The sequence below is a fragment of the Cherax quadricarinatus genome, unplaced genomic scaffold, assembly GCF_038502225.1.
Source record: "Cherax quadricarinatus isolate ZL_2023a unplaced genomic scaffold, ASM3850222v1 Contig277, whole genome shotgun sequence".
NCBI classification, from domain to species: Eukaryota; Metazoa; Arthropoda; class Malacostraca; order Decapoda; family Parastacidae; genus Cherax; species Cherax quadricarinatus.
Genome location: NW_027195303.1, coordinates 18,967 through 45,000, shown reverse-complemented (window position 1 = coordinate 45,000; position 26,034 = coordinate 18,967). Strand labels below are relative to the sequence as shown.

The 26,034-nt window shown below is 41.0% G+C and overlaps 1 long non-coding RNA gene across 1 annotated transcript; it reads right to left on the bottom strand.

Moving 5' to 3' along the window:
* Window positions 1-3,988: 3,988 nt before the first annotated feature.
* Window positions 3,989-4,413, bottom strand: LOC138851297 (uncharacterized). Its single transcript, XR_011391136.1, has 3 exons — window positions 4,278-4,413; window positions 4,149-4,209; window positions 3,989-4,098 (listed from the first exon to the last, which is right to left on the bottom strand). It is a non-coding gene; the product is annotated as an uncharacterized lncRNA (long non-coding RNA).
* Window positions 4,414-26,034: the final 21,621 nt, after the last annotated feature.

The following is a 26,034-nucleotide window of genomic DNA, read 5'->3' as shown; positions in this document are numbered from 1 at the left end:
ACGTTTCGCTCTCCAGGAGCTTTGTCAAGCCGTTACAAACAGTACATAGACACAGAGGATATATATAGGCTTAGAGTGAGGTGCAATACTAGTGGTAGAACAATTAAATTGCACATGAGTAAATGGATATAAAAGCTAATTGCAAGTTAATTGTTCTACCATATTATATTACTACTACTACTACCACCTGCAATATTATATTACTACTACTACTACCACCTGCAATATTATATTACTACTACTACTACCACCTGCAATATTATATTACTACTACTACTACCACTGCTAGTACTACTGCTATTACCACTGCTAGTACTACTACTACTACCACCTACAATATTATATTACTACCTGCAATATTATATTACTACTACTACTACTGCAATATTATATTACTACTACTACTACCACCACCTGCAATATTATATTACTACTACTACTACCACCTGCAATATTATATTACTACTACTACTACTAATATTATATTACTACTACTACCTGCAATATTATATTACTACTACTACTACCACCTGCAATATTATATTACTACTACTACTACCACCTGCAATATTATATTACTACTACTACTACCACCTTCAATATTATATTACTACTACTACTACCACCTTCAATATTATATTACTACTACTACTAATATTATATTACTACTACTACTACCACCTGCAATACTACTGCAATATTATATTACTACTACTACTACCACCTGCAATATTATATTACTACTACTACTACCACCTGCAATATTATATTACTACTACTACTACCACCTGCAATATTATATTACTACTACTACTACCACCTGCAATATTATATTACTACTACTACTACCACCTGCAATATTATATTACTACTACTACTACCACCTACAATATTATATTACTACTACTACTACCACCTGCAATATTATATTACTACTACTACTACCACCTGCAATATTATATTACTACTACTACTACCACCTGCAATATTATACTACTACTACCACCTGCAATATTATATTACTACTACTACTACCACCTGCAATATTATATTACTACTACTACTACCACCTGCAATATTATATTACTACTACTACTACCACCTGCAATATTATATTACTACTACTACTACCACCTGCAATATTATATTACTACTACTACTACCACCTGCAATATTATATTACTACTACTACTACCACCTGCAATCACACCTCACTCTAAGCCTATATATACCATCTGTGTCCATGTACTGTTTGTAACGGCTTGACAAAGCTCCTGGAGAGCGAAACAATAAAATGTCACAATAAAATGTCACAATAAAATTGCCACAATAAAATGTCACATTAGTTGCACTTGTGTCCTTTTACTTTACATATTGTCGGTAATTCTATCAAAATATATACTAACTGACTGAGAGTTAGAAACAGATGTGCTCAGTCTTCAACACTTGTCACAGTAAAGTAACACAAGATCAGTACAGTAACATACAAGAACAGTACAGCACAGTAACACACATCAGTACAGTAACACAAAAGATCAGTAAAGTAACACAAAAGATCAGTACAGTACAGTACCACAGAAGATCAGTACAGTAGTAACACAGAAGATCAGTACAGTACAGTAACACAGAAGATCAGTACAGTAACACAGAAGATCAGTACAGTACAGTAACACAGAAGAGTACAGTACAGTAACACAAAAGATCAGTACAGTAACACAGAAGATCAGGACAGTACAGTAACACAGAAGAGTACAATAACAGAAGAGTAAGCAAAGAAACACAGAAGAGAGGGAGGAGTACAGTGGTACTGTCAGGGAGAGTGGGAATAACAACACCACCGTGGCTACTGTCAGGGAGGCTGGAGTGGGAATAACATCACCGTGGCTACTGTCAGGGTGGCTGGAGTGGGAATGTCAGGGAGGCTGGAGTGGGAATAACATCACCGTGGCTACTGTAACATCACCGTGGTTACTGTCAGGGAGGGAGGAGTGGGAATAACATCACCGTGGTTACTGTCAGGGAGGGAGGAGTGGGAATAACATCACCGTGGTTACTGTCAGGGAGGGAGGAGTGGGAATAACATCACCGTGGCTACTGTCAGGGAGGGAGGAGTGGGAATAACATCGCCGTGGAGTGGGAATAACATAACCGTGGCTACTGTCAGGGAGGCTGGAGTGGGAATAACCGTACCGTGGCTACTGTCAGGTAGGCTGGCTACTGTCAGGGAGGCTGGAGTGGGAATAACATCACCGTGGCTACTGTCAGGGAGGCTGGAGTGGGAATAACATCACCGTGGCTACTGTCAGGGAGGCTGGAGTGGGAATAACATCACCGTGGCTACTGTCAGGGAGGCTGGAGTGGGAATAAGACCACAATAGCTACTGTTGAGGTCGACGCTTTTGAATCCAAATCATGAATCCAAATCTTGAATTATGAATAGTAATAATAATAATAACAATAAAATTATTTGCGACCACTGTCAGCCTCAGAGTTATCTCTGAGTTACCAGACCTTGCCACGTGGAGGCCAGTGGTTCGTCTTTAAGGTCCCCCCCCCCTCGCCTTCCCCAGGTTCATGTGTCCAGGAATCCATCCGTGGGCCCCCGGATGTCTCCCCTTTCTCAGTTCCCTAAGGTCAGCCTCGCCTCTCTCTCTCTCTCTCTCTCTGCCTTCCAGCCTCAGCCTTCCCCAGGTTCATGTGTCCAGGAATCCATCCGTTCGCTCCCGGATGTCTCCCCTTCCCCACTTACCCAAGGTCAGCCTCAACCACAACCTTCCCCAAGTTCATGAATCCAGGAATCCATCCGTTCGCTCCCGGATGTCTTCCCTTCCCCACTTACCTAAGGTCGGCGGTGCCTTCCCCGGATCAGTGTCTCCAGGAGTCTGCTTGTGTCACCTGAGTGGACTCCCTTCCCCACTTCCTCTGAGTCAGCGGTATTCTTGCTTTCCTTAGGATCATGTATCCAGGAATCCATCCGTCTACCGCCGGATGTCTCCCCTTCCCCACTTACCCAAGGTCAGCCTCAACTTCATGTATTCCTTCCCCAGGTTCATGTATCCAGGAATCCATCCGCTCGCTCCGGAGGGTCAGCCTCAACTGCATGTATTCATGCCTTCCCCAGGTTCATGTATCCAGGAATCCATCCGCTCGCTCCGGATGTCTCCCCTTCCCCACTTACACAAGGTCAGCCTCAACCACAACCTTCCCCAAGTTTATGAATCCAGGAATCCATCCGCTCGCTCCCGGATGTCTTCCCTTCCCCACTTACCTAAGGTCGGCGGTGCCTTCCCCGGATCAGTGTCTCCAGGAGTCTACTTGTGTCACCTGAGTGGACTCCCTTCCCCACTTCCTCAGAGTCAGCGGTATTCTTGCTTTCCTTAGGATCATGTATCCAGGAATCCATCCGTCTACCGCCGGATGTCTCCCCTTCCCCACTTACCCAAGGTCAGCCTCAACTGCATGTATTCATGCCTTCCCCAGGTTCATGTATCCAGGAATCCATCCGCTCGCTCCGGATGTCTCCCCTTCCCCACTTACCCAAGGTCAGCCTCAACTGCATGTATTCATGCCTTCCCCAGGTTCATGTATCCAGGAATCCATCCGCTCGCTCCGGATGTCTCCCCTTCCCCACTTACCCAAGGTCAGCCTCAACTGCATGTATTCATGCCTTCCCCAGGTTCATGTATCCAGGAATCCATCCGTCTACCGCCGGATGTCTCCCCTTCCCCACTTACCCAAGGTCAGCCTCAACTGCATGTATTCATGCCTTCCCCAGGATCATGTATCCAGGAATCCTTCCGTCTACCGCCGGATATCTTCCCTTCCCCACTTACACAAGGTCAGCCTCAACTGCATGTATTCATGCCTTCCCCAGGTTCATGTATCCAGGAATCCATCCGCTCGCTCCGGATGTCTCCCCTTCCCCACTTACACAAGGTCAGCCTCAACCACAACCTTCCCCAAGTTTATGAATCCAGGAATCCATCCGCTCGCTCCGGATGTCTTCCGTTCCCCACTTACCTAAGGTCGGCGGTGCCTTCCCCGGATCAGTGTCTCCAGGAGTCTACTTGTGTCACCTCAGGTGGACTCCCTTCCCCACTTCCCCAGAGTCAGCGGTGCCTTCCCCGGACTCCCTTTATGTCACCCACTTTCCCCAGAGTCAGCGGTGCCTTCCCCGGATCAGTGTCTCCAGGAGTCCACTTATGTCACCTCAGTGGACTCCCTTCCCCACTTCCCCAGAGTCAGCGGTGCCTTCCCCGATCTCTCCAGGAGTTCACCTCAGGTGGACTCCCTTCCCCACTTCCCCAGAGTCAGCGGTTGCCACCTTCAGTGACCTCGCTGCATGGAAACTTGGTCTTGTCTAGCTGGTCTACGGTAGAGACTGTCCAGGTGGGTGGAATTACTGGAGGTGACACACACAGAAAACTGCGTCCAGTAATTACACCCACCAAGACAGCCGCGACCGTAGGTCAGCTAGACGCCACCAAGCTGCCTCACAGTTCCGCCACCTCCGAGAGGCTAATTAACGTAAATTTTGGAAATCCTTTTATATTACAGTATGAATTTAGTCTAAGTACGAGATTTTCTTGCTTATTTATCAGTTTAAAAGTATTTGTAAGTGTTTTATTTTATGTAGATGAATGTCCAAGTGTTGAAGAACTTTTCCACCTCCATCAAAACTGTATTAAATATTACACTGTTTTCATTTTTATTTATTTATTGGTCATTTTCATATGACATTGAAAGACTAACAAGCGCACAAACATACACATATATATGTATTTTTACATACATTTATACGCTGGTTTACGGTATTTTGACGACATTGTTTGTGAAACATGTAAATATATAAAGACGCGACACGTTTGTGACACTAGTGAAGGACTGTGTCATGTATACATATTCTTATGTATGAATGAATGAATGTAATGCTTATGTGTTATTGTGTATGTGTGTCATGTGTACATGTTATTTTGTAAGAATAAGTGCAATGTTTACGTAATGTGTATGAGTGTCACTGACTGTGTATGAGTGTCACATATTGTGTATGAGTGTCACATATTGTGTATGAGTGTCACATATTGTGTATGAGTGTCACATATTGTGTATGAGTGTCACATATTGTGTATGAGTGTCACATATTGTGTATGAGTGTCACATATTGTGTATGAGTGTCACATATTGTGTATGAGTGTCACATATTGTGTATGAGTGTCACATGAGTGTCACATATTGTGTATGAGTGTCACATATTGTGTATGAGTGTCACATATTGTGTATGAGTGTCACATATTGTGTATGAGTGTCACATATTGTGTATTGATGAGTGTCAAATGCGAATCTCTAAATCTCCTCCATGAAAACTTTAAAAAAAATATAATAATCTCTGTTTCTCTTGTTTCGTAAATGAATGTGAAGGTCGCAGATGTGTGTGTGTGTGTGTGTGTGTGTGTGTGTGTGTGTGTGTGTGTGTGTGTGTGTGTGTGTGTGTGTGTGTGTGTGTGTGTGTGTGTGTGTGTGTGTGTGTGTGTGTGTGTGTGTGTGTGTGTGTGTGTGTGTGTGTGTGTGTGTACAGAGTTTTAACATAATATGTTAATAAAGTTGTGTTTACACTAACATCTGGTCTACATGATGGCTTGCTTTATATATATTGTCTTCTGACCAAAGTACAGCGACATCACACGTCTCTAAGATCACAAGTGACATCAAGCAACAATATCTAAGACCCATATTTTTGGACAAATCTTTACCGCCTTTCTTGCATATTATAACTTAATTCAATACTATAGCTACCATAACATTACCTAAGATTAAGTACATTTGTAACTCTACTAACATCTCTCATATAACTTTTCCACAACTATAAATACAGCCAAGTGCAACTTTGCTTTATATAAGTGTTGTTAAGTTCAGTATTTCAGTGTTTACACATGATCCACAGATTACCTTCACTTTCTCAACTGTCACTCTTCTATGTTATCAATATTATCTTTATCATCACTTCAGTAATCATAATTCTGACATAAACTTTACCTGGTATTGTCAGCAGTCTCCAGGCTGACAGCAGAGGCAGCCAAGCTGACACCAAAGTCAGCCAGGCTGACAACAGAGTCAGTCAGGTTGACAGCAGAGTCAGCAAGGCTGACAGCAGAGTCCGCCAAGCTGACAGCTATACTACAGAACTGTGCTCATGTTTATTGTGATGTAGATCATACAAGATTTTCTGATGCTTACTTTTCACTTTCATCTACACATATACATCACTACAAACACACTACTACCAACACACATATATACATACATGTGTACACATATACATCACTACAAACACACTACTACGAACACACATATATACATACATGTGTACACATATACATACATGTGTTCACATATACATCACTACAAACACACTACTACCAACACACATATATACATACATGTGTACACATATACATCACTACAAACACACTACTAACACATATATACATACATGTGTACACATATACATCACTACAAACACACTACTACCAACACACATATATACATACATGTGTACACATATACATCACTACAAACACACTACTACGAACACACATATATACATACATGTGTACACATATACATCACTACAAACACTCTACTACCAACACACATATATACATACATGTGTACACGTTCTCGTAGACACATCTGCACTCTCCGTCACCATTGTTTAAATTAAACAATACTGTATACTGCAAGAGAATTAAGAAAATTCCTGATTAAGACACATGTGCGGCGTCTGGTTGTCTTTGTTGTGGACGTTTCGCCATCCAGTGGCTGGCTGGATGGCGAAACGTCTACGATGGGGATGCCCGGGTGTTGTGCATGTGTCTTAATTTCATCCTGTCGGTATTATATACAATTCTTGTACTACTACTACTACTACTACTACTACTACTACTACTACTACTACTACTACTACTTCCTGCCTATATATAGCCGTCCTGCTCCACCTCTGTTAGTGTGACTTTGTCAATGGTCCAAGTCGGACCGAAACGTCGTCGTAAGCTTCTCTCTTTTATGTGCGGGTTATTTGCGTATCACGAAATCGTAATGACACGATTGCAAACCAACCAGACCACGGGCGTGGGTAGAGCCTAGTTGGATGAATCTTATTGTGGCTAGCTGGTTCAGTGGCTAACGCGACGGTCTGGAGTTTTGAGACTCTCTGATCACGGGTTCTAACCCCGCCCGTGGTATGGTTTTTATCGTGTACATATTCTTCCATTAATCCTTTTTTTTTCATTTTAGGCATTATAAGTGACTCACAGTTTAATTTATTTTTTTTTTCATTTTGAACCTTGCTTCTTAGCCTGTTTATCATTTTCCACATTTTACATCATCCTGTATGGTATCGTATCCTTCACCTTTCACATTTACCTGCAGTAAGCCTGACACATTTACCTTCAATTCATCAAACACATTCACTTTACAAATTTACATGTTAAATTTACATTTTCACGTACAGTTCACGTTGCACATTCATTTGTAGTTACCTATACAAATTCACCTTTTGTTCATGTTAAATATTTATTTGCTTGAAGATCATGTAAATATAACATTGAGTACACAATTAACTCGCACTTAGAAAGTAATGAGAAAAGAAGACCGGAATTTACACAAGAGAGGCCTAGGGAAGCAGGGAGAGTTAATAATACTGAAAACAGACGTAGTAGTAGTAGTAGTTGTAGTAGTGTTCGTTGAAGGCGTAAGATAGAAGCAGAGGTAAAGCAGGAGCAGTGGTAGTAGTAATAGTAGTTGTAATTGTAGTTGTAATGGCGAAATAGTAGAGAAAAATCAGAACCAGACAGAGTTTAACAGGAAACAGCAGAGAAAGACAGACGACAGAAAGGGAGGAGGAAGAAGTAAGGACGGAATAGAATTTGAAGTAGTAGTAGAATTGTAAGAAATAGTAGTAGTAGTAATAGTGGTGGTAGTAGTACTAGTAGTAATAGTAATAGTGGTAGTAGAGGTACTAGTAGTAGTAGTAGTAATAGGAGAAGTAGCAGTGATAGTAGTTTTGGTAGAAGTAGTAGTGAAATTAAAAATACTTGTGATAGAAGCAGTGATAGAAAAAGAAAGCAGCACAAGTGCAGCGGAAGTAGAGGTAAAAATAAGCAGGTAGGAGAAGCTGTGTGACTGAAATCTAGAAAAAATAATTGTCGAAACTAAAGCAATACTGACGAAACAATAATAACTGTAGTAGTAATGGCATTTGCGCAGAAAAGTAAATGCCTTGAATCAGCATTAATCGTTGTTACTAACACAAACAAAACAAAGGCAGCTTCATCATCTCTGAAGTCTTAGCGAGAATCCTCCTGAAAACAGTAAACCTGCCATCACATAATTCATACTACATAAAAGGACATGCCCAGTTTGGGCCAACAGGCCTACTGCAGTGTTCCTCCTTTCTTATGTTCTTATGTAACAGAGAAGGGACACTGAAACATACCTTCCCAAACCCATTCATATACATTTTCCCAACCTATTTTTTATGCTACACATCCATTGCTTTTGTAACCTTTCTTTCTCATGTACCAGCTGAATTTTCCACATGTATAACTACTGTATCTACTTGTACTACACCTCACTCTGAGCCTATATATACCCACTGTGTCCATGTATTGTTTGTAACAGCTTGACAAAGCTCCTGGAGAGCGAAACGCTGCCCAATAAAATGTCACATTAGCTGTATTTGTGTCATTTTACTTAACATATTGTCGGTAATTCTACCAATATTAATTCTGTACATTGCGTACGTCAGGCCCATATTGGTGCATGCAGCACTAGTATGAAACCCACATCTGGTCAAACACTTCAAAAAATTAAAGGGCAAAGGTTTGCAACAAGACTAATCCCTGAAGTGAGTGGTCTGTTATACGAGGAGAGGTTAAGGGAAATCGACCTGACGACACTGGAGGACAGGAGAGATAAGGGAGGATATGACAACAACACAAAATACTGAGAGGAATCGAGAAGGTGGACAGAGATAGGATGTTCCAGAGATGGGACACAGCAACAAGTGGTCACAGTTGAAAGTTGAAGATTCAGGTGAATCACAGGGATGGTAAGAAGTATATCTTTGGTTATAGAGTTGTAAGGAAGTGGAATAATCTGGAAAGTGAAGTAGTGGAGGCAGGAAACATACATAGGTTTAAAAAGAGGTATGATGAATATCACGGAGCAGGGAGAAAAGTTCTAGTAGCGGCCAGTGAATAGGCGGGGTCAGGTATGAATTAACTCCTGCAACCACAATTAGGTGAGTACACACACACACACACACATATACACAGAAACACACACAAACACAGGCACATTACTTCACTCCGCCTTCGTTTGTGTAGCTCCATTTTTTTAGGTACGTGTTCACTGAGCTCACTCGCCATAGTTAACATTAAAATAACACGTAATATAGTTGTGCTTACTCACCACACTAAACATCAGTGTAAAGAGTTACTCTGGTGTGCGGTGTGTTCACTTATCACAGTAAACATACACTTTCTTATGAAGGTGTGTAAATTATTCAACTTAATATTTTACATGATTTATGAGGTTCAGCAAGTTATATTTAAAATACTAATGTTGCATAACAGGTGAGGTTGCAAGGTTCACTGCATGTTAGGTAATAAGGTGATTACAGGTGAAATAATGAAGTGCATTACAAGTTAAATAATAAGGTGGTTATTAAATGTTGTTTTTTGTAGCTAATGGTTACAATAACAATGAAAATGCTGATGAGGATATCTGTAATGTCTCTGAGTTGGATCTGGGATCATGGAAGGTCGGACTGGATGGTAATGCAGTTGATAACTGAGCTACATTGTGATGCATCATACAGAGCAATTAGACAAACATAATGAAGTCCCATATAAATAGCCCTGATTGAGAAGACATCACGATGAGGAAGCCGAAAGTAAAATAATGGCGATGATAGCAAGCTGAAGGAGATATGAGCGAGGTGAGGGAGACGACAGGAAGGGGAGAGATGAAATGAGATGAAGGAAGATGACAAGATGATAGATAAGAGAGAAAGGTAGGAGATATTAAAAAGAAGATAAGAATAATGACTGCAAGATATTGCATAGTTCTAACCTCTTCATAAATTCAAACAACAGTGAAATTCAAGTTGCAATCCTAGATATTTTTAATGACCATCAGTAATCAGTTTAACAAAATAGCCATAAGCTACTCACAATGTATATATTGTCTACATCTGGACAAAATTTAATGATATGAAATCATAATTGATTGACTATCATTCAGTAGTCACTATAAGATCCAATAGATTTTAATGTTAACTTAGGAATATATTAATAATAATCAAGATCGTCAGAACTCTGCACTTTGTGAAGTGGGAAAAGAAAAACATTCATGGTCCATGGATGGATTCTTGAACATATGATCAGGGGGAGACTAGAGGGAAAAGAGGGAACAGACTTTTAAAAGCATGACTTGAACAAGGCTGTAAAACATAACTAATGTTGTCAATATTAAAGACCAGCGACCAACCTCACCGTCATGCTACGAATATTCCTGGTTAAGGAAATGTTTTGACACCAGCGACCAACCTCACCGTCATGTTACGAATATTCCTGAGTAATGAAATGGTTTGACACCAGCGACCAACCTCACCGTCATGTTACGAATATTCCTGGTTAAGGAAATGTTTTGACACCAGCGACCAACCTCACCGTCATGTTACGAATCACCAACCTCACCGTCATGTTACGAATATTCCTGGTTAAGGAAATGTTTTGACACCAGCGACCAACCTCACCGTCATGTTACGAATATTCCTGGGTAGTCAAATATTTTAAGACCCAAATATATTTCTACGTCAAGTTTAAGGTGAACAAAACTCAAAGACGTAAGTTTAAGAAGAAAGTGAATGGAACAACAGGTGAGAGTGAAAAGAAAATTACAGGTGAAGGTACAAAGATAACTTGGAAAGGTTTATGATGAATTGAAGGTAAATGAAAAGAGAATGAAGAATGATAGAAAAACAAAATATATGAAATTAAATAAAAAGAAATCAAAATAAACGATGGAATTAAAGTAAAATAATGAATATAAATTCAATAGTTATAATAATAATAATAATAATAATAATAATAATAATAATAATAATAATAATAATAATAATAATAATAAAATTAATAATAAAATTAATAACAATAATAATATTATTATTATTAAAATGGCAAGAAAAATCTAAAGGAAATACATAGAGGTTAAAGGTTCAACCATGATGATGCTTCTTCCAAACATAATTCTTCAATTAAATATATTTCTGCAATATTTCCTTGAACAGACAAATCAAAACTATAAAAAGGCACTTGATCAATGCAGATATCACCCATTTATTAGTAAAGAAAAGGAAGAAAGGACGATATGATAAGCTCGACCTGATGATCTTGACGACACAGAGGTCAACCTCACTGGCAGTATACGAATCTTCCTGTTTAGTAAAGGGTTGAAAATTTATATATACCTCCGTGTCAGGTGTTGGAAAATAGGTTGGTCTATGGCCCCAGTAAACATTCAAGATACGTCACAAGAATCAGAGATTTGTCTTATAATAAGGATTTATCATGCTTTCTCACCTACTGGTGGAAGCATAAATACTTGACTGATAAGTACTGGTGGAAGCATAAATACTTGACTGATAAGTACTGGTGGAAGCATAAATACTTGACTGATAAGTACTGGTGGAAGCATAAATACTTGACTGATAAGTACTGGTGGAAGCATAAATACTTGACTGATAAGTACTGGTGGAAGCATAAATACTTGACTGATAGTACTGGTGGTGGCATAAATACTTGATAAATACTTGTTGACTGATAAGTACTGGTGGAAGCTGATAAATACTTGTTGACTGATAAGTACTGGTGGAAGCATAAATGCTTGACTGATAAGATAAGTACTGGTGGAAGCATAAATACTTGACTGACTGATAAGTAAATACTTGGTAAGTACTGGTGGACTAACTGATAAGTACTGGTGGAAGCATAAATACTTGACTGATAAGTACTGGTGGAAGCATAAATACTTGACTGATAAGTACTGGTGGAAGCATAAATACTTGACTGATAAGTACTGGTGGAAGCATAAATACTTGTTGATTGACAATACTGGTAGAAGGTACACTACTGGTAGAAGGTACACTACTGGTAGAAGGTACACTACTGGTAGAAGGTACACTACTGGTAGAAGGTACACTACTGGTAGAAGGTACACTACTGGTAGAAGGTACACTACTGGTAGAAGGTACACTACTGGTAGAAGGTACACTACTGGTAGAAGGTACACTACTGGTAGAAGGTACACTACTGGTAGAAGGTACACTACTGGTAGAAGGTACACTACTGGTAGAAGGTACACTACTGGTAGAAGGTACACTACTGGTAGAAGGTACACTACTGGTAGAAGGTACACTACTGGTAGAAGGTACACTACTGGTAGAAGGTACACTACTGGTAGAAGGTACACTACTGGTAGAAGGTACACTACTGGTAGAAGGTACACTACTGGTAGAAGGTACACTACTGGTAGAAGGTACACTACTGGTAGAAGGTACACTACTGGTAGAAGGTACACTACTGGTAGAAGGTACACTACTGGTAGAAGGTACACTACTGGTAGAAGGTACACTACTGGTAGAAGGTGCACTACACTACTGGTAGAAGGTACACTACTGGTAGAAGGTACACTACTGGTACAGAAGGTACACTACTGAAAGGTACACTACTGGTAGAAGGTACACTACTGGTAGAAGGTACACTACTGGTAGAAGGTACACACTGGTAGAAGGTACACTACTGGTAGAAGGTACACTACTGGTAGAAGGTACACACTGGTAGAAGGTGCACTACTGGTAGAAGGTACACTACTGGTAGAAGGTACACTACTACTGGTAGAAGGTACACTACTGGTAGAAGGTACACTACTGGTAGAAGGTACACTACTGGTAGAAGGTACACTACTGGTAGAAGGTACACTACTGGTAGAAGGTAGACTGGTAGAAGTACACTACTGGTAGAAGGTACACTACTGGTAGAACTACTTGGAAGGTACACTACTGGTAGAAGGTACACTACTGGTAGAAGGTACACTACTGGTAGAAGGTACACTACTGGTAGAAGGTACACTACTGGTAGAAGGTACACTAGAAGGTACACTACTGGTAGAAGGTACACTACTGGTAGAAGGTACACTACTACTGGTAGAAGGTACACTACTGGTAGAAGGTACACTACTGGTAGAAGGGTAGAAGGTACACTACTGATAGAAGGTACACTACTGGTAGAAGGTACACTACTGATAGAAGGTACACTACTGATAGAAGGTACACTACTGATAGAAGGTACACTACTGATAGAAGGTACACTACTGATAGAAGGTACACTACTGATAGAAGGTACACTACTGGTAGAAGGTACACTACTGGTAGAAGGTACACTACTGGTAGAAGGTACACTACTGGTAGAAGGTACACTACTGGTAGAAGGTACACTACTGGTAGAAGGTACACTACTGGTAGAAGGTACACTACTGGTAGAAGGTACACTACTGGTAGAAGGTACACTACTGGTAGAAGGTACACTACTGGTAGAAGGTACACTACTGGTAGAAGGTACACTACTGGTAGAAGGTACACTACTGGTAGAAGGTACACTACTGGTAGAAGGTACACTACTGGTAGAAGGTACACTACTGGTAGAAGGTACACTACTGGTAGAAGGTACACTACTGTAGAAGGTACACTACTGAAGGTACTACTGGTAGAAGGTACACTACTGGTAGAAGGTACACTACTGGTAGAAGGTACACTACTGGTAGAAGGTACACTACTGGTAGAAGGTACACTACTGGTAGAAGGTACACTACTGTAGAAGGTACACTACTGGTAGAAGGTACACTACTACTACTGGTAGAAGGTACACTATTGGTAGAAAGTACACTACTGGTAGAAGGTACACTACTGGTAGAAGGTACACTACTGGTAGAAGGTACACTACTGGTAGAAGGTACACTACTGGTAGAAGGTACACTACTTGTAGAAGGTACACTACTGGTAGAAGGTACACTACTGGTAGAAGGTACACTACTGGTAGAAGGTACACTACTGGTAGAAGGTACACTACTGGTAGAAGGTACACTACTGGTAGAAGGTACACTACTGGTAGAAGGTACACTACTGGTAGAAGGTACACTACTGGTAGAAGGTACACTACTGGTAGAAGGTACACTACTGGTAGAAGGTACACTACTGGTAGAAGGTACACTACTGGTAGAAGGTACACTACTGGTAGAAGGTACACTACTGGTAGAAGGTACACTACTGGTAGAAGGTACACTACTGGTAGAAGGTACACTACTGGTAGAAGGTACACTACTGGTAGAAGGTACACTACTGGTAGAAGGTACACTACTGGTAGAAGGTACACTACTGGTAGAAGGTACACTACTGGTAGAAGGTACACAACTAGTAGAAGGTGCACTACTGGTAGAGATGTTGAAAGAAGTGCACGCAAAGTAGCAGCAACAAAGGTGTAACTGCTCCGAACAAACACACGCACGCAAGCACACACAGACACACACACACACACAAACACACGCACACACACACACACACACACACACATACACACAACACACACACAATTGATGCAAAACAAATGAAGATAAAATTTAATAATTATAACTCACAGAATCCTATACACCATGAACAGTGGTAAGAGATTCATCCATGACTTAATTTCTTCCTTACATAATTCCTCCCATTAAATATATTTCTGCAATATTTCCTTCAACTCTCATAAATAAAAAATCTGGAAAAACGAATACTCGTGATCAATGCAGATGTCACCAATAAATTAATAAAACGGAAAGGAAGTACGCAAACTTGAGCTCGACCTGATGATCTTGACGATACAGATGTCAACCTCACTGTCAGTATACGAATCTTCCTGGTTAGTGGAGGTTTTAAAACATATATTCCTACATATCAGATGATGGCCAATAGGAATATCCATGGCTGCATTAAACATTTGCGAAACTTCGCGAGTATTATTGAGATTCCACTGGTAATCAGGATTTATCACGTTGTCTCATCTACTGGTGGAAGGATAAATTTTTGTGGACTGATAACTGAAAGGATAATTATGTGTGAAAGGATTACTGGTGGAGAGATAACTACTGATGGAAGGATACCTATTGGTGCATTAACTGTTAATGAATAACTATTAGTGAAAGATTAACTACATATGTTAGGAAAACTACTGATGGAATGTTAACTGCTTATATAATAAAAAGATAACTACTGCAGCTGGAAGGATAACTAATGGTTGATGGACAACAAGAGCTGCAAAGATAACAAATCTTGAAAGGGTAAATACCAGTAATATTCATCCTCCAAATTGGTAACTACCAGTAATGGATAACTACCAAGTCCGGGTAACTACCAAGTCCGGGTAACTACCAGTACTGGATAACTACTGTTACAGGAACAACTGTAGCTGGAATGACAGTACTAGGAAGGCAAATACTAATGCTAGAAGGTACACTACTGGTAGAAGGTACACTACTGGTAGAAGGTACACTACTGGTAGAAGGTACACTACTGGTAGAAGGTACACTACTGGTAGAAGGTACACTACTGGTAGAAGGTACACTACTGGTAGAAGGTACACTACTGGTAGAAGGTACACTACTGGTAGAAGGTAAACTACTGGTGAGAGGGTAAACTACTGGTGAGAGGGTAAACTACTGGTGAGAGGGTAAACTAAGGAACACTACTGGTAGAAGGTACACTACTGGTAGAAGGTACACTACTGGTATAAGGTACACTACTGGTAGAAGGTACACTACTGGTAGAAGTAGAAGGTACACTACTGGTAGAAGGTACACTTCTGGTAGAAGGTACACTACTGGTAGAAGGTACACTACTGGTAGAAGGTACACTACTGGTAGAAGTAGAAGGTACACTACTGGTAGAAGGTACACTTCTGGTACACTACTACTGGTAGAAGGTACACTTCTGGTAGAAGGTACACTACTGGTAGAAGGTACACTACAGAAGGTACACTACTGGTAAGGTACACTACTGGTAGAAGGTACACTACTCTGGTAGAAGGTACACTACTGGTAGAAGGTACACTACTGGTAGAAGGTACACTACTGGTAGAAGGTACACTACTGGTAGAAGGTACACTACTGGTAGAAGGTACACTACTGGTAGAAGGTACACTACTGGTAGAAGGTACACTACTGGTAGAAGGTACACTACTGGTAGAAGGTACACTACTGGTAGAAGGTACTCTACTGGTAGAAGGTACACTACTGGTAGAAGGTACACTACTGGTAGAAGGTACACTACTGGTAGAAGGTACACTACTGGAAGAAGGTACAATACTGGTAGAAGGTACACTACTGGTAGAAGGTACACTACTGGTAGAAGGTACACTACTGGTAGAAGGTACACTACTGGTAGAAGGTACACTACTGGTAGAAGGTACACTACTGGTAGAAGGTACTGGAAGAAGGTACACTACTGGTAGAAGGTACACTACTGGTAGAAGGTACACTACTGGTAGAAGGTACACTTCTGGTGGAAGGTACACTACTGGTAGAAGGTACACTACTGGTAGAAGGTACACTACTGGTAGAAGGTACACTACTGGTAGAAGGTACACTACTGGTAGAAGGTACACTACTGGTGGGTACACTACTGGTAGAAGGTACACTACTGGTAGAAGGTACACTACTGGTAGAAGGTACACTACTGGTAGAAGGTACACTACTGGTAGAAGGTACACTACTGGTAGAAGGTACACTACTGGTAGAAGGTACACTACTGGTAGAAGGTACACTACTGGTAGAAGGTACACTACTGGTAGAAGGTACACTACTGGTAGAAGGTACACTACTGGTAGAAGGTAGGTAGAAGGTACACTACTGGTAGAAGGTACACTACTGGTAGAAGGTACACTACTGGTAGAAGGTACACTACTGGTAGAAGGTACACTTCTGGTAGAAGGTACACTACTGGTAGAAGGTACACTACTGGTAGAAGGTACACTACTGGTAGAAGGTACACTACTGGTAGAAGGTACACTACTGGTAGAAGGTACACTACTGGTGGAAGGTACACTACTGGTAGAAGGTACACTACTGGTAGAAGGTACACTACTGGTAGAAGGTACACTACTGGTAGAAGGTACACTACTGGTAGAAGGTACACTACTGGTAGAAGGTACACTACTGGTAGAAAGGTACACTACTAGTACTGAAAGTACACTACTAGTAGCTGACAGTAGGGGACGCGCGCGCGAGCACACACACACACACACACACACACACACACACACACACACACACACACACACACACACACACACACACACACACACACACACACACACACACACACACACACACACACACACACACACACACACACACACACACACACACACACACACACACACACACACACACACACACACACACACACACACACACACGCTTGTTCACGGACACAAGTGTCATATTACAGAAATAAGAGATCTACAGGTGACCAACGTTGTTGAAGCCATTCCCAGCATCCTGGAAAGGTTCGGATAACTTTCAAAACTCTCACTGACGTACCTTCACTTATAAATATGCTTTCTAACTCGACGACTGCAGAGGTTAGAATGCTGGGGAAATGCTCTTGATTCAGGGAACTGGATCTATCCTTTTTACTCTTGAATCCAATCTATATGTATCTCATCCCAAAAAAGCGCTAAACCAGCCATGCTGGTTTAGCGGTTTTTGGTATAAAAAGTATAATTATGAACAGCATCAATCTTTATTGGTTGATTCTTCATATGAAATGAATTCGTGTTTTATTTAGGCTGTGTAGGAACATAGTTTGCTGGATCCTGTGTGGTAACTGGAGAATGCCTCTTCCGATCGGCTTCAAACATTTATTGGTGCATTTTTTTCACCTGAAACTTTGAATTGATTTTAGGGTAAGTTTTAAAATCAGTTTTATTAATCTGGTCAGTAATAAATCAGTGTTTGAATTTACTGTGTTATCGTAGGGTAATTTTATTGAATGATGATTTAATAAATCTTATTTAAATCTCAATTACATACAAGCATACTTAATTCTAAGAGGCTTAGAAAAATAGATTTATTTTGGATTTTGCTAATCATAATTTTCCATTTCTTTTAACAAACTACCAGAAGTGAAAAAAAAAATGATTTTCATGCGATAATTTTCTAATTACCTTCACCTGGCAACTCTGAGACCTTGATAATTCAAATTGTGCAGTGACTAAAACTTAATAAAACGAACGTAATGGCCTGGAGCTTTACACTTTACTCTCCATAGGTTCAAACCCCACCCGTTCCGTGTTTTTTTCTGAGTTAATGTTTGGTGTATTTTAATATTGTCACTTTGTGATAACAAGAGTATTCCTCTTAAGTTTGGCCTTATAACTGGTGTTTCTTAATAAAGGTTTGAATTAATTTAGTGTTGCACATTTCTTAATTTGCAAACTTGTAAATACCAGATTTGATTTGCTTCGTAATCTCATCATTAATGATTAACTGTGTAAACATGTACCAGAATTTGCACTAATTTTTTTGGCGTGCATTGATGTGCTGGGACGAGTCCTTTTGCAATACTGGGGTTACCTTCTCAACGTTCAGCGACCGAAATACATCTAGTTATTTACATCTAGTTATTTATTTAGTCGACTAACAAACCTAAGAATAGCGTTCCGATACCTCAGTAAGGAATGGTTCAGGACTCTGTACAGTGCACGTCAATTGTAGTAGGTTCGCCGGTCTTGTCCCGGCCCAGGTCTTTTCCAGATGGTGACCCGACGAGTGTACGTCAGGCCCATACTGGTGTTGCACACCAGTTTGGAGCCCACACCTAGTCAAGCAGGTCAAGAAATTCAAGAAAGTGCAAAGGTTTGTAACGAGACTAGTCCCGGAACCAAGGGGCATGTCCTTCGAGAAAAGGTTAAGGGAAAATGACCTGACAACACTGGAGAACAGGGGACTTGATAACGAAAATCCTGAGAGGAATTGACAAGGTGGACTGGAAGCTGTAGATTGAGATGATTCACAGGGATGTTAAGAAGCATTTCTTCAGTCACAGAGTTGTCAGGAAGCGGAATAGTCTGGAGAGTGAGGTAGTGGAGGCAGGATCAATATATAACTTTAAGAACAGGTATATCTCATGGAGCAGGGAGAGAGTGGACTTCATATCGACCAGTGAAGAGGTGTCAGGAGCAATGAATCGACCCCTGCAACCGCAATTAGGCGAGTACAAATAGGTGAGTACTGACCAAAAAATAAGGATCAATGATCAATGCAGATGTCACCAATTTATTAATAAAAAGAAAAGGAAGAGAATTTTTAAGCTCGACCTGATGATCTTGACGACACAGAGGTTAGTTTCACTGTTAGGATAATAATCTTCCTGGTTAATTAAGAGTTTAAAACTCAAATATTCCTCCATGATTCTGTTAGTGGGATGGATTGTGAAGGACCTGCCTAGTATGGGCTAATAGGCCTGCTGCAGTGCTCCTCCTTTCTTATGTTATGTCATGTGGTGGCCAATGGGTTGGTCCATGGCCCTAGTAAACAGATTCCTCGTGAAATTAGGATCTATGATGCTGTCTTATCTTCTGGACGAAGGATAAATTCTTGTGTATTGAGAGGTACTGGTGAAAGGATGCTGGAAGGATATCTACTGGTGAAAAAAAAAGATTATTGATAAATGAATAACTCTTGATGAAATGTTAGGAAAACTAATGATGGAATGTGAACTGGTACTGAAGAATAATGACTAATAATTACTGCTAAAATATAAGTTTTAATTCAAGGACAGCAAATGGAAGAATAAATAATGTTGGGAGAAGTCGTCATGGTTAGGTGTTGGTGTAAGTGGGGGTAATTTATTTTTTTTAAGATATTCCCTAGGTTATTTTATTGGTTGAAGTGCTCTCATATTTACCTGTAAGGCCCTAGTGTACAGAGACCTGTTTAATTAAGTTTTGTGAGAGTACTCGTACAGCTTGCGGAAAGGGAGGAGGGGGGGGGGGTCATGGAGCCTCCCTGTTTATAAATGATAGTGTTTTACTCACTAGTAGCAGAGTGCTAGTGACCTAATGTGAGTACTGGGTAAATGTTTCTTCGTGTGAAGTAATGATGTGTGTAGAGTAGGGTGCATCTTGTGCAAGTAAGTTTAATAATAATAACATTATATATATATATATATATATATATATATATATATATATATATATATATATATATATATATATATATATATATATATATATATATATATATATATATATTATAGGTAGTAGGCTGGTAGACAGCAACCGCCGAGGGAGGTACTACCGTCCTGCCAAGTGAGTGTAAAACGAAAGCCTGTAATTATTTTAGATGATGGTGGGATTGCTGGTGTCCCTTTTTCTGTCACATAAACATGCAAGATTTCAGGTACGTCTTGCTACTACTTCTTACACTTAGGTCACACTACACATACATGTACAAGCATATATATACACACACCCCTCTGGATTTTCTGCTATTTTCTTTCTAGTTCTTGTTTATTTCCTCTTATCTCCATGGGGAAGTGGAACAGAATTTTTCCTCCGTAAGCTATGCGTGTCATAGGAGGCGGGAGCAAGGGGCTAGTAACCCTTTCTCCTGTATATATTACTAAATTTAAAAGGAGAAACTTTGTTTTTCCTTTTCGGCCACCCTGCCTCGGTGGGATCCGGCCGGTGTGTTGAAAGAAAGATATATATATATATATATATATATATATATATATATATATATATATATATATATATATATATATATATATATATATATATATATAAAGTTTGTATAGGTGAGTTTTTGTGTCCTTCCTTATAATAAATTTTATATTGTCTCCACATTTAATGTGAAGGTACAAGCTAACCCTAGAGTGGTTTCTTTTTCTATTTTAAACAATATAAATGTTAGATTATGTATTGATGGATGAAAGGTTGATGGGTAGGCTCCAGGATGTACATGTTTATAGAGGGGCAACTGATATATCGGATCATTATTTAGTTGTAGCTACAGTTAGAGTAAGAGGTAGATGGGAAAAGAGGAAGGTGGCAACAACAAGAGGGAGGTGAAAGTGTATAAACTAAGGGAGGAGGAAGTTCGGGGGAGATATAAGCGACTATTGGCAGAAAGGTGGGCTAGTGCAAAGATGAGTAGTGGGGGGGTTGAAGAGGGTTGGAATAGTTTTAAAAATGCAGTATTAGAATGTGGGGCAGAAGTTTGTGGTTATAGGAGGGTGGGGGCAGGAGGAAAGAGGAATGATTGGTGGAATGATGAAGTAAAGGGTGTGATAAAAGAGAAAAAGGTAGCTTATGAGAGGTTTTTACAAAGCAGAAGTGTTATAAGAAGAGCAGAGTATATGGAGAGTAAAAGAAAGGTGAAGAGAGTGGTGAGAGAGTGCAAAAGGAGAGCAGATGATAGAGTGGGAGAGGCACTGTTAAGAAATTTTAATGAAAATAAGAAAAAAAATTGGAGTGAGTTAAACAAGTTAAGAAAGCCTAGGGAAAGTATGGATTTGTCAGTTAAAAACAGAGTAGAGGAGTTAGTAGATGGGGAGATGGAGGTATTAGGTAGATGGCGAGAATATTTTGAGGAACTTTTAAATGTTGAGGAAGAAAGGGAGGCGGTAATTTCATGCACTGGTCAGGGAGGTATACCATCTTTCAGGAGTGAAGAAGAGCAGAATGTAAGTGTGGGGGAGGCACGCGAGGCATTACGTAGAATGAAAGGGGGTAAAGCAGCTGGAACTGATGGGATCATGACAGAAATGTTAAAAGCAGGGGGGGATATAGTGTTGGAGTGGTTGGTACTTTTGTTTAATAAATGTATGAAAGAGGGGAAGGTACCTAGGGATTGGCGGAGAGCATGTATAGTCCCTTTATATAAAGGGAAAGGGGACAAAAAAGATTGTAAAAATTATAGAGGAATAAGTTTATTGAGTATACCAGGAAAAGTGTAAGCTAAGGTTATAATTGAAAGAATTAGAGGTAAGACAGAATGTAGGATTGCGGATGAGCAAGGAGGTTTCAGAGTGGGTAGGGGATGTGTAGATCAAGTGTTTACATTGAAGCATATATGTGAACAGTATTTAGATAAAGGTAGGGAAGTTTTTATTGCATTTATGGATTTAGAAAAGGCATATAATAGAGTGGATAGGGGAGCAATGTGGCAGATGTTGCAAGTATATGGAATAGGTGGTAAGTTACTAAATGCTGTTAAGAGTGTTTATGAGGATAGTGAGGCTCAGGTTAGGGAGTGTAGAAGAGAGGGAGACTACTTCCCGGTAAAAGTAGGTCTCAGACAGGGATGTGTAATGTCACCATGGTTGTTTAATATATTTATAGATGGGGTTGTAAAAGAAGTAAATGCTAGGGTGTTGGGGAGAGGGGTGGGATTAAATTATGGGGAATCAAATTCAAAATGGGAATTAACACAGTTACTTTTTGCTGATGATACTGTGCTTATGGGAGATTCTAAAGAAAAATTGCAAAGGTTAGTGGATGAGTTTGGGAATGTGTGTAAAGGTAGAAAGTTGAAAGTGAACATAGAAAAGAGTAAGGTGATGAGGGTATCAAATGATTTAGATAAAGAAAAATTGGATATCAAATTGGGGAGGAGGAGTATGGAAGAAGTGAATGTTTTCAGATACTTGGTAGTTGACGTGTCGGCGGATGGATTTATGAAGGATGAGGTTAATCATAGAATTGATGAGGGAAAAAAGGTGAGTGGTGCATTGAGGTATATGTGGAGTCAAAAAACGTTATCTATGGAGGCAAATAAGGGAATGTATGAAAGTATAGTAGTACCAACACTCTTATATGGGTGTGAAGCTTGGGTGGTAAATGCAGCAGCGAGGAAACGGTTGGAGGCAGTGGAAATGTCCTGTCTAAGGGCAATGTATGGTGTAAATATTATGCAGAAAATTTGGAGTGTGGAAATTAGGAAAAGGTGTGGAGTTAATAAAAGTATTAGTCAGAGGGCAGAAGAGGGGTTGTTGAGGTGGTTTGGTCATTTAGAGAGAATGGATCAAAGTAGAATGACATGGAAAGCATATAAATCTATAGGGGAAGGAAGGCGAGGTAGGGGTCGTCCTCGAAATGGTTGGAGAGAGGGGGTAAAGGAGGTTTTGTGGGCGAGGGGCTTGGACTTCCAGCAAGCGTGCGTGAGCGTGTTAGATAGGAGTGAATGGAGACGAATGGTACTTGGGACCTGACGATCTGTTGGAGTGTGAGCAGGGTAATATTTAGTAAAGGGATTCAGGGAAACCGGTTATTTTCATATGGTTTATCTCACAGTGGTGCTTCTAAACTGTTGTATTCTGAGCACCTCTGCAAAAACAGTGATTATGTGTGAGTGTGGTGACATGTCTCTCTCCCGAGGGTTTATCTCACAGTGGTGACATGTCTCTCCCGAGGGGTTATCTCACAGTGGTAACATGTCTCTGACAGTTATGTTATTACTCAGGGTTAAGTCTCCGGTGGACCAGTGTCTGAGGGTTTATCTCACAGTGGTGACATGTCTCTCCCGAGGGTTTATCTCACAGTGGTAACATGTCTCTCTCGAGGGTTTATCTCACAGTGGTGACATGTCTCTCCCGAGGGTTTATCTCACAGTGGTAACATGTCTCTCCCGAGGGTTTATCTCACATTGGTGACATGTCTCTCCTGAGGGCTTATCTCACAGTGGTAACATGTCTCTCCCGAGGGTTTATCTCACAGTGGTAACATGTCTCTCCCGAGGGTTTATCTCACAGTGGTTACATGTCTCTCCCGAGGGTTTATCTCACAGTGGTAACATGTATCTCGAGAGGGTTTATCTCACAGTGGTGACATGTCTCTCCCGAGGGTTTATCTCACAGTGGTAACATGTGTCTCCCGAGGGTTTATCTCCTCTCCCGAGGGTTTATCTCAGTGGTGACATGTCTCTCCCGAGGGTTTATCTCACAGTGGTAACATGTCTCTCCCGAGGGTTTATCTCACAGTGGTGACATGTCTCTCCCGAGGGTTTATCTCACAGTGGTGACATGTCTCTCCCGAGGGTTTATCTCACAGTGGTAACATGTCTCTCCCGAGGGTTTATCTCACAGTGGTGACATGTCTCTCCCGAGGGTTTATCTCAGTGGTAACATGTCTCTCCCGAGGGTTTATCTCACAGTGGTAACATGTCTCTCCCGAGGGTTTATCTCACAGTGGTAACATGTCTCTCCCGAGGGTTTATCTCACAGTGGTAACATGTCTCTCCCGAGGGTTTATCTCACAGTGGTAACATGTCTCTCCCGAGGGTTTATCTCACAGTGGTAACATGTCTCTCCCGAGGGTTTATCTCACAGTGGTAACATGTCTCTCCCGAGGGTTTATCTCAGTGGTAACATGTCTCTCCCGAGGGTTTATCTCAGTGGTAACATGTCTCTCCCGAGGGTTTATCTCACAGTGGTAACATGTCTCTCCCGAGGGTTTATCTCACAGTGGTAACATGTCTCTCCCGAGGGTTTATCTCACAGTGGTAACATGTCTCTCCCGAGGGTTTATCTCACAGTGGTAACATGTCTCTCCCGAGGGTTTATCTCACAGTGGTAACATGTCTCTCCCGAGGGTTTATCTCACATGTAACATGTCTCTCCTGAGGGTTTATCTCACAGTGGTGACATGTCTCTCCCGAGGGTTTATCTCACAGTGGTAACATGTCTCTCCGAGGGTTTATCTCACAGTGGTAACATGTCTCTCCCGAGGGTTTATCTCACAGTGGTAACATGTGTCTCCCGAGGGTTTATCTCACAGTGGTAACATGGCTCTCCCGAGGGTTTATCTCACAGTGGTAACATGTCTCTCCCGAGGGTTTATCTCACAGTGGTACCATGTGTTTCCCGAGGGTTTATCTCACAGTGGTAACATGTCTCTCTCGAGGGTTTATCTCACAGTGGTAACATGTCTCTCCCGAGGGTTTATCTCACAGTGGTAACATGTCTCTCCCGAGGGTTTATCTCACAGTGGTAACATGTCTCTCCTGAGGGTTTATCTCAGTGGTAACATGTCTCTCCCGAGGGTTTATCTCACAGTGGTAACATGTCTCTCCCGAGGGTTTATCTCATGGTCTCTCCCGAGGGTTTATCTCACAGTGGTAACATGTCTCTCCCGAGGGTTTATCTCACAGTGGTAACATGTCTCTCCCGAGGGTTTATCTCACATGTGGTTTATCTCACAGTGGTAACATGTCTCTCTCTCAGAGGGTTTATCTCACAGTGGTAACATGTCTCTCCCTCACAGAGGGTTTATCTCACAGTGGTTTATCTCACAGTGGTAACATGTCTCTCCCGAGGGTTTATCTCACAGTGGTGACATGTCTCTCCCGAGGGTTTATCTCACAGTGGTAACATGTCTCTCCCGAGGGTTTATCTCACAGTGGTAACATGTCTCTCCCGAGGGTTTATCTCACAGTGGTGACATGTCTCTCCCGAGGGTTTATCTCACAGTGGTAACATGTCTCTCCCGAGGGTTTATCTCACAGTGGTAACATGTCTCTCCTGAGGGTTTATCTCACAGTGGTGACATGTCTCTCCCTCACAGAGGGTTTTTCTCACAGTTGTAACATGTCTCTCCCGAGGGTTTATCTCACAGTGAGGGTTTATCTCACAGTGGTAACATGTCTCTCCCGAGGGTTTATCTCACAGTGGTAACATGTCTCTCCCGAGGGCTTATCTCACAGTGGTAACATGTCTCTCCCGAGGGTTTATCTCACATGTCTCTCCCGAGGGTTTATGGTAACATGTCTCTCCCGAGGGTTTATCGAGGGTTTATCTCACAGTGGTAACATGTCTCTCCCGAGGGTTTATCTCACAGTGGTAACATGTCTCTCCCGAGGGTTTATCTCACAGTGGTA